Raw genomic sequence first — 8377 nt, 5'->3', positions numbered from 1 at the left:
TCTTTGTTTTTTTTTTGTAACAAGGGGGACTTCTGAGGGCAATGTTATGCCGTTAGGTCTTTATAATCCTCCCTGTACGCACTGAAACGAGTGAGGGTATCTGCTCTTCAAGTGCAGAGGGGAGAACACAGCAGACACCGGTGTGCAATGCTGGTGACAGAAGGAGAATTGTGGCTGTAGACTTGACGGTGGAAATTCCTCAACTTCCCATATTTCTCACCATTCTTTCTAAAACACCACTTTTCCATGCTCATCTTCAGGGAAAAAGAATTGGCAATTGATGCCCTAACAGCCTTGCTGGGGTCTTGGGTCCCTCACACAGGATGATCCTGCCAACCCCTGCCTCAATTACAAATCCTGTCCCCAACACTGAAGCTGCACTCAGGCCATGACCTAAGGGGCAGCGGAAGGATTTGAGGGTTTCTGTGCCTTCACTTGTGGCACAAACTTGAAGATCTCCTCCAACACTAATGGTCCTATCATTCCTCCACCACCTAGTCCTTCACGAACCTCCTCTTCCTCCTCCTCCTCCACCGCCTCCCCCTCCTCGTCCACAACGTCCTCCACCACCACCTAATCTTACTTGTCCACTGCCTCTTCCTCCTCGTCCACTGCCTCGTTCTCCTTTTCCACCGCCTCCTCCACCTCCTCCACCAGAGCCTCCTCCTCCTTGTCCACCGCCTGCTCCTCCGCCAGAACCTCCTCCACCGCCAGAGCCTCCTCCACCTCCTCCTCCTCCACCGCCTCCTCCTCTTCCTCCACCGCCTCCTCCTCCTATTCTGACACTGCCAGTTGCAGTATCATCTGCCGTCTCCCGTCTCCAACACTCTGCCTCCCACTGACACCCTTTGGCCCTTATAGAGGGAGGAGAAGACACACCCACTATTCATGACAAGCCACTTGCAAAACAGCTAACAATCTCAAGCCAGCCGATCAGGGGACAGGCAATGCATCACACAGGGTCACAAACATGTTGGGACCCACCAGCTGCTGCCTTACAGGGCCATGGAGACATGGGCCTGCTGGGTGTCCAATGGAAATAGAACTATGAGCGGTGAGCAGCGCTCACCACCAGATCCCCCAGGAGAAGCCACCTTGGCACACCTGGTCCCTGGCAACTGCTCCTGACATCGCTGGGCTCACCATCATTGCTACCACCATGCCCTAGCCAGGGGCACGCTGAGCCATTTGGCCAGCAAGTTTCTGCCAAGGAGCACGAGGACACGGTAGAGGAGGAGGTGGCTGCAGTAGCGGTGGAAAAAAACAGGTCCTTGCAATCTCCCTCACTCTTTGTTTTTTTTTTTTGTAACAAGGAGGACTTTTGAGGGCAATGTTATGCCGTTAGGTCTTTATAATCCTCCCTGTACGCACTGAAAGGAGTGAGGGTATCTGCTCTTCAAGTGCAGAGGGGAGAACACAGCAGACACCGGTGTGCAATGCTGGTGACAGAAGGAGAATTGTGGCTGTAGACTTGACTGTGGAAATTCCTCAACTTCCCATGTTTCTCACCATTCTTTCTAAACACCACTTTTCCATGCTCATCTTCATGGAAAAGGAATTGGCAATTGATGCCCTAACAGCCTGCTGGGGTCTTGGGTCCCTCACACAGGATGATCCTGCCAACCCCTGCCTCAATTACAAATGCTGTCCCCAACACTGAAGCTGCACTCAGGCAATGCCCTAAGGGGCAGCGGAGGGATTTGAGGATTTCTGTGCCTTCACTTGTGGCACAAACTTGAAGGTCTACTCCAACACTAATGATCCTATCATTCCTCCACCACCTAGTCCTTCACCACCTCCTCCCCCTCCTCCACCTCCACCGCCTCCCCCTCCTCGTCCACAACGTCCTCCACCACCACCTAATCTTACTTGTACACTGCCTCTTCCTCCTCGTCCACCGCCTCTTTCTCCTTTTCCACCGCCTCCTCCACCTCCTCCACCGCCTCCTCCTCCTTGTCCACCACCTCCTCCTCCACTAGAGCCTCCATCACCTCCACCTCCGCCAATGCCTCCACCTCCGCCAATGCCTCCTCCACCACCTCCTCGTCCTCCTATTCTGACACTGCCAGTTGCAGTACCATCTGCCGTCTCCCGTCTCCAACACTCTGCCTCCCACTGACACCCTTTGGCCCTTATATAGTGAGGAGAAGACACACCCACTATTCATGACAAGCCACTTGCAAAACAGCTAACAATCGCTAGCCAGACAAGCAGGGGACAGGCAACGCATCACACAGGCTCACAAACATGTTGGGACCCACCAGCTGCTGCCTTACAGGGCCATGGAGACATGGTCCCGCTGGGTGTCCAATGGAAATAGAACTATGAGCGGTGAGCAGCGCTCACCACCAGATCCCCCAGGAGAAGCCACCTTTGCACACCTGGTCCCTGGCAACTGCTCCTGACATCGCTGGGCTCACCAGCATTGCTACCACCATGCCCCAGCCAGGGGCACGCTGAGCCATTTGGCCAGCAAGTTTCTGACAAGGACGAGGAGGCGGTGGTGGTAGAGGTGGAAAAAAACAGGTCCTTGCAATCTCCCTCACTCGTTGTTGTTTTGTTTTTTTTTTTTTTTTTTGTGACAAGGAGGACTTTTGAGGGCAATGTGATGCCATTAGGTCTTTATAATCCTCCCTGTACACACTGAAAGGAGTGAGGGTATCTGCTCTTCAAGTGCCGAGGGGAGAACACAGCAGACACCGGTGTGCAATTCTGGTGACAGAAGGAGAATTGTGGCTGTAGACTGGACTGTGGAAATTCCTCAACTTCCCATTTTTGTCACCATTCTTTCTAAAACACCACTTTTCCATCCTCAGCTTCAGGGAAAAGGAATTGGCAATTGATGCCCCAACAGCCTTGCTGGGGTCTGGGTCCCTCACACAGGATGATCCTGCCAACCCCTGCCTCAATTACAAATGCTGTCCCCAACACTGAACCTGCACTCAGGCAATGCCCTGAGGGGCAGCGGAGGAATTGGGGATTTCTGTGCCTTCACTTGTGGCCCAAACTTGAAGGTCTCCTCCAACGCTAATGATCCTATCATTCCTCCACCACCGTCCTCCACCACCTCCTCTTCCTCCTCCACCTCCGCCGCCTCCTCCTCGTCCACAACGTCCTCCACCACCACCTAATCTTACTTGTACAATGCCTCTTCCTCCTTTTCCACCGCCGCCACCTCCTCCACCGCCTCCTCCTCCTTATCCTCCGCCTCCTCCTCCGCCAGAGCCTCCTTCACCACCACCTCCGCCAATGCCTCCACCTCCTCCAATGCCTCCTCCACCGCCTCCTCCTTCTCCTATTCTGACACTGCCAGTTGCAGTACCATCTGCCGTCTCCCGTCTCCAACACTCTGCCTCCCACTGACACCCTTTGGCCCTTATAGAGGGAGGAGAAGACACACCCACTATTCATGACAAGCCACTTGCAAAACAGCTAACAATCTCAAGCCAGCCGATCAGGGGACAGGCAACGCATCACACAGGGTCAAGAAGATGCTGCGATTCGCCAGCTGCTGCCTTACAGGGCCATGGAGACATGGGCCTGCTGGGTGTCCAATGGAAATAGAACTATGAGCGGTGAGCAGCGCTCACCACCAGATCCCCCAGGAGAAGCCACCTTTGCACACCTGGTCCCTGGCAACTGCTCCTGACATCGCTGGGCTCACCAGCATTGCTACCACCATGCCCTAGCCAGGGGCACGCAGAGCCATTTGGCCAGCTAGTTTCTGACAAGGAGGAGGAGGTGGTAAAAGGAGGAGGAGAAGGCGGTGGTGTTAGAGCTAGAAAAAAACAGATCCTTGCAATCTCCCTCACTCTTTGTTTTTTTTTTGTAACAAGGGGGACTTCTGAGGGCAATGTTATGCCGTAGGTCTTTATAATCCTCCCTGTACGCACTGAAACGAGTGAGGGTATCTGCTCTTCAAGTGCAGAGGGGAGAACACAGCAGACACCGGTGTGCAATGCTGGTGACAGAAGGAGAATTGTGGCTGTAGACTTGACTGTGGAAATTCCTCAACTTCCCATGTTTCTCACCATTCTTTCTAAAACACCACTTTTCCATGCTCATCTTCAGGGAAAAGGAATTGGCAATTGATGCCCCAATAGCCTTGCTGGGGTCTTGGGTCCCTCACACAGGATGATCCTGCCAACCCCTGCCTCAATTACAAATGCTGTCCCCAACACTGAAGCTGCACTCAGGAAATGCCCTGAGGGGCAGCGGAGGGATTTGAGGATTTCGGTGCCTTCACTTGTGGCACAAACTTGAAGGTCTCCTCCAACACTAATGACACTATGATCCCTCCACCACCTAGTCCTCCACCACCACCTCTTCCTCCTCCACCTCCACCGCCTCCTCCTCCTCGTCCACAACGTCCGACACCACCACTTACTCTTACTTGTACACTGCCTCTTCCTCCTCGTCCACCGCCTCTTTCTCCTTTTCCACCGCCTCCTCCACCTCCTCCACCGCCTCCTCCTCCTTGTCCACCGCCTCCTCCTCTGCCAGAGCCTCCTCCACCGCCACCTCCGCCAATGCCTACTCCATCGCCACCTCCTCCTGCTCCTCCACCGCCTCCTCCTTCTCCTATTCTGACACTGCCAGTTGCAGTACCATCTGCCGTCTCCCGTCTCCAACACTCTGCCTCCCACTGATACCCTTTGGCCCCTATATAGGGAGGAGAAGACACACCCACTATTCATGACAAGCCACTTGCAAAACAGCTAACAATCGCTAGCCAGACAAGCAGGGGACAGGCAACGCATCACACAGGCTCACAAAGATGCTGGGATTCGCCAGCTGCTGCCTTACAGGGCCATGGAGACATGCTCCTGCTGGGTGTCCAGTGGAACTAGAACTATGAGCGGTGAGCAGCGCTCACCACCAGATCCCCCAGGAGAAGCCACCTTTGCACACCTGGTCCCTGGCAACTGCTCCTGACATGGCTGGGCTCACCATCATTGCTACCACCACGCCCTAGCCAGGGGCACGCAGAGCCATTTGGCCAGCTAGTTTCTGCCAAGGAGGAGGAGGCGGTGGTGGTAGAGGTGGAAAATACAGGTCCTTGCTATCTCCCTCACTCGTTGGTTTTTTCTGTAACAAGGGGGACTTCTGAGGGCAATGTTATGCCGTCAGGTCTTTATAATCCTCCCTGTACGCACTGAAACGAGTGAGGGTATCTGCTCTTCAAGTGCAGAAGGGAGAACACAGCAGACACCGGTGTGCAATGCTGGTGACAGAAGGAGAATTGTGGCTGTAGACTTGACTGTGGAAATTCCTCAACTTCCCATGTTTGTCACCATTCTTTCTAAAACACCACTTTTCCATGCTCATCTTCAGGGAAAAGGAATTGGCAATTGATGCCCTAACAGCCTTGCTGGGGTCTTGGGTCCCTCACACAGGATGACCCTGCCAACCCCTGCCTCAATTACAAATGCTGTCCCCAACACTGAAGCTGCACTCAGGCAATGCCCTGAGGGGCAGCGGAGGGATTTGAGGATTTCGGTGCCTTCGCTTGTGGCACAAACTTGGAGGTCTCCTCCAACGCTAATGATCCTATCATTCCTACACCACCTAGTCCTCCACCACCACCACTTCCTCCTCCACCTCCACCGCCTCCTCCTCCTCGTCCACAACGTCCTCCACCACCACCTAATCTGACCTGTACAATGCCTCTTCCTCCTCGTCCACCGCCTCTTTCTCCTTTTCCACAGCCTCCACTTCCTCCACCGCCTCGTCCTCCTATTCTGACACTGCCAGTTGCAGTACCATCTGCCGTCTCCCGTCTCCAACACTCTGCCTCCCACTGACACCCTTTCGCCCTTATATAGGGAGGAGAAGACACACCCACTATTCATGACAAGCCACTTGCAAAACACCTAACAATCTCAAGCCAGCCAATCAGGGGACAGGCAACGCATCACACAGAGTCAAGAAGATGCTGGGATTCGCCAGCTGCTGCCTTACAGGGCCATGGAGACATGGGCCTGCTGGGTGTCCAATGGAAATAGAACTATGAGCGGTGAGCAGCGCTCACCACCAGATCCCCCAGGAGAAGCCACCTTTGCACACCTGGTCCCTGGCAACTGCTCCTGACATCGCTGGGCTCACCAGCATTGCTACCACCATGCCCTAGCCAGGGGCACGCTGAGCCATTTGGCCAGCAAGTTTCTGACAAGGAGGACGAGGTGGTAGAGGAGGTGGAGAAGGCGGTGGTGTTAGAGTTAGAAAAAAACAGATCCTTGCAATCTCCCTCACTCTTTCTTTTTTTTTGTAACAAGGGGGACTTCAGAGGGCAATGTTATGCCGTTAGGTCTTTATAATCCTCCCTGTACGCACTGAAAGGAGTGAGGGTATCTGCTCTTCAAGTGCAGAGGGGAGAACACAGCAGACACCGGTGTGCAATGCTGGTGACAGAAGGAGAATTGTGGCTGTAGACTTGACTGTGGAAATTCCTCAACTTCCCATGTTTCTCACCATTCTTTCTAAAACACCACTTTTCCATGCTCATCTTCAGGGAAAAGGAATTGGCAATTGATGCCCCAAAACCTTGCTGGGCTCTTGGGTCCCTCACACAGGATGATCCTGCCAACCCCTGACTCAATTACAAATGCTGTCCCCAACACTGAAGCTGCACTCAGGCAATGCCCTGAGGGGCAGCGGAGGGATTTGAGGATTTCGGTGCCTTCACTTGTGGCACAAACTTGAAGGTCTCCTCCAACACTAATGACACTATGATCCCTCCACCACCTAGTCCTCCACCACCACCTCTTCCTCCTCCACCTCCACCGCCTCCTCCTCCTCGTCCACAACGTCCGACACCACCACCTACTCTTACTTGTACACTGCCTCTTCCTCCTTGTCCACCGCCTCCTCCTCCGCCAGAGCCTCCTCCACCGCCACCTCCGCCAATGCCTCCTCCATCGCCACCTCCTCCTCCTCCTCCACCGCCTCCTCCTTCTCCTATTCTGACACTGCCAGTTGCAGTACCATCTGCCGTCTCCCGTCTCCAACACTCTGCCTCCCACTGACACCCTTTGGCCCCTATATAGTGAGGAGAAGACACACCCACTATTCATGACAAGCCACTTGCAAAACAGCTAACAATCGCTAGCCAGACAAGCAGGGGACAGGCAACCCATCACACAGGGTCACAAAGATGCTGGGATTCGCCAGCTGCTGCCTTACAGGGCCATGGAGACATGCTCCTGCTGGGTGTCCAGTGGAACTAGAACTATGAGCGGTGAGCAGCGCTCACCACCAGATCCCCCAGGAGAAGCCACCTTTGCACACCTGGTCCCTGGCAACTGCTCCTGACATCGCTGGGCTCACCATCATTGCTACCACCACGCCCTAGCCAGGGGCACGCAGAGCCATTTGGCCAGCTAGTTTCTGCCAAGGAGGAGGAGGCGGTGGTGGTAGAGGTGGAAAATACAGGTCCTTGCAATCTCCCTCACTCCTTGGTTTTTTCTGTAACAAGGGGGACTTCTGAGGGCAATGGTATGCCGTCAGGTCTTTATAATCCTCCCTGTACGCACTGAAACGAGTGAGGGTATCTGCTCTTCAAGTGCAGAAGGGAGAACACAGCAGACACCGGTGTGCAATGCTGGTGACAGAAGGAGAATTGTGGCTGTAGACTTGACTGTGGAAATTCCTCAACTTCCCATGTTTGTCACCATTCTTTCTAAAACACCACTTTTCCATGCTCATCTTCAGGGAAAAGGAATTGGCAATTGATGCCCTAACAGCCTTGCTGGGGTCTTGGGTCCCTCAAACAGGATGACCCTGCCAACCCCTGCCTCAATTACAAATGCTGTCCCCAACACTGAAGCTGCACTCAGGCAATGCCCTGAGGGGCAGCGGAGGGATTTGAGGATTTCGGTGCCTTCGCTTGTGGCACAAACTTGAAGGTCTCCTCCAACGCTAATGATCCTATCATTCCTACACCACCTAGTCCTCCACCACCACCACTTCCTCCTCCACCTCCACCGCCTCCTCCTCCTCGTCCACAACGTCCTCCACCACCACCTAATCTGACCTGTACAATGCCTCTTCCTCCTCGTCCACCGCCTCTTTCTCCTTTTCCACCGCCTCCACTTCCTCCACCGTCTCCTCCTCCTTATCCACCGCCTCCTCCTCCTCGTCCACAACGTCCTCCACCACCGCCTAATCTTACCTGTACACTACCTCTTCCTCCTCGTCCACCACCTCTTTCTCCTTTTCCACCGCCTCCTCCACCTCCTCTACCGCGTCCTCTTCCTTCTCCACCACCTACTCCTCCGCCAGAGCCTCCTCCACTGCCAGAGCCTCCTCCACCGCCAGAGACTCCTCCACCGCCACCTCCGCCAATGCCTCCTGCACCTCCTCCTCCTCCACCACCTCC

The 8377-nt window shown here is 54.4% G+C and overlaps 2 long non-coding RNA genes across 3 annotated transcripts in view; both read right to left on the bottom strand.

Annotated features, from left to right (window-relative positions):
* Positions 1-8025, bottom strand: part of LOC121077639 — a 16683-nt gene extending 8658 nt beyond the window's left edge. Inside the window, exons 1-2 of the long non-coding RNA XR_005824211.1 lie at positions 7963-8025; positions 2040-2048 (exon numbers count right to left, since the gene is read on the bottom strand). This is a non-coding gene — a long non-coding RNA (uncharacterized LOC121077639). The remainder of the gene's footprint in view (positions 1-2039; positions 2049-7962) is intronic.
* LOC121077598 lies at positions 3116-4435 on the bottom strand. 2 transcript variants are annotated; one of them, XR_005824195.1, is made up of 3 exons: positions 4394-4435; positions 3281-3375; positions 3116-3127 (listed from the first exon to the last, which is right to left on the bottom strand). It is a non-coding gene; the product is annotated as an uncharacterized LOC121077598 (long non-coding RNA). The 2 variants fall into 2 exon arrangements; XR_005824189.1 differs by lacking the exon at positions 3116-3127 and adding an exon at positions 3230-3241.
* Positions 8026-8377: the final 352 nt, after the last annotated feature.

The sequence above is a fragment of the Cygnus olor genome, chromosome 1 (assembly GCF_009769625.2).
Source record: "Cygnus olor isolate bCygOlo1 chromosome 1, bCygOlo1.pri.v2, whole genome shotgun sequence".
In the NCBI taxonomy this organism is placed as follows: Eukaryota; Metazoa; Chordata; class Aves; order Anseriformes; family Anatidae; genus Cygnus; species Cygnus olor.
This window is presented reverse-complemented; position numbering and strand designations above follow the sequence as displayed.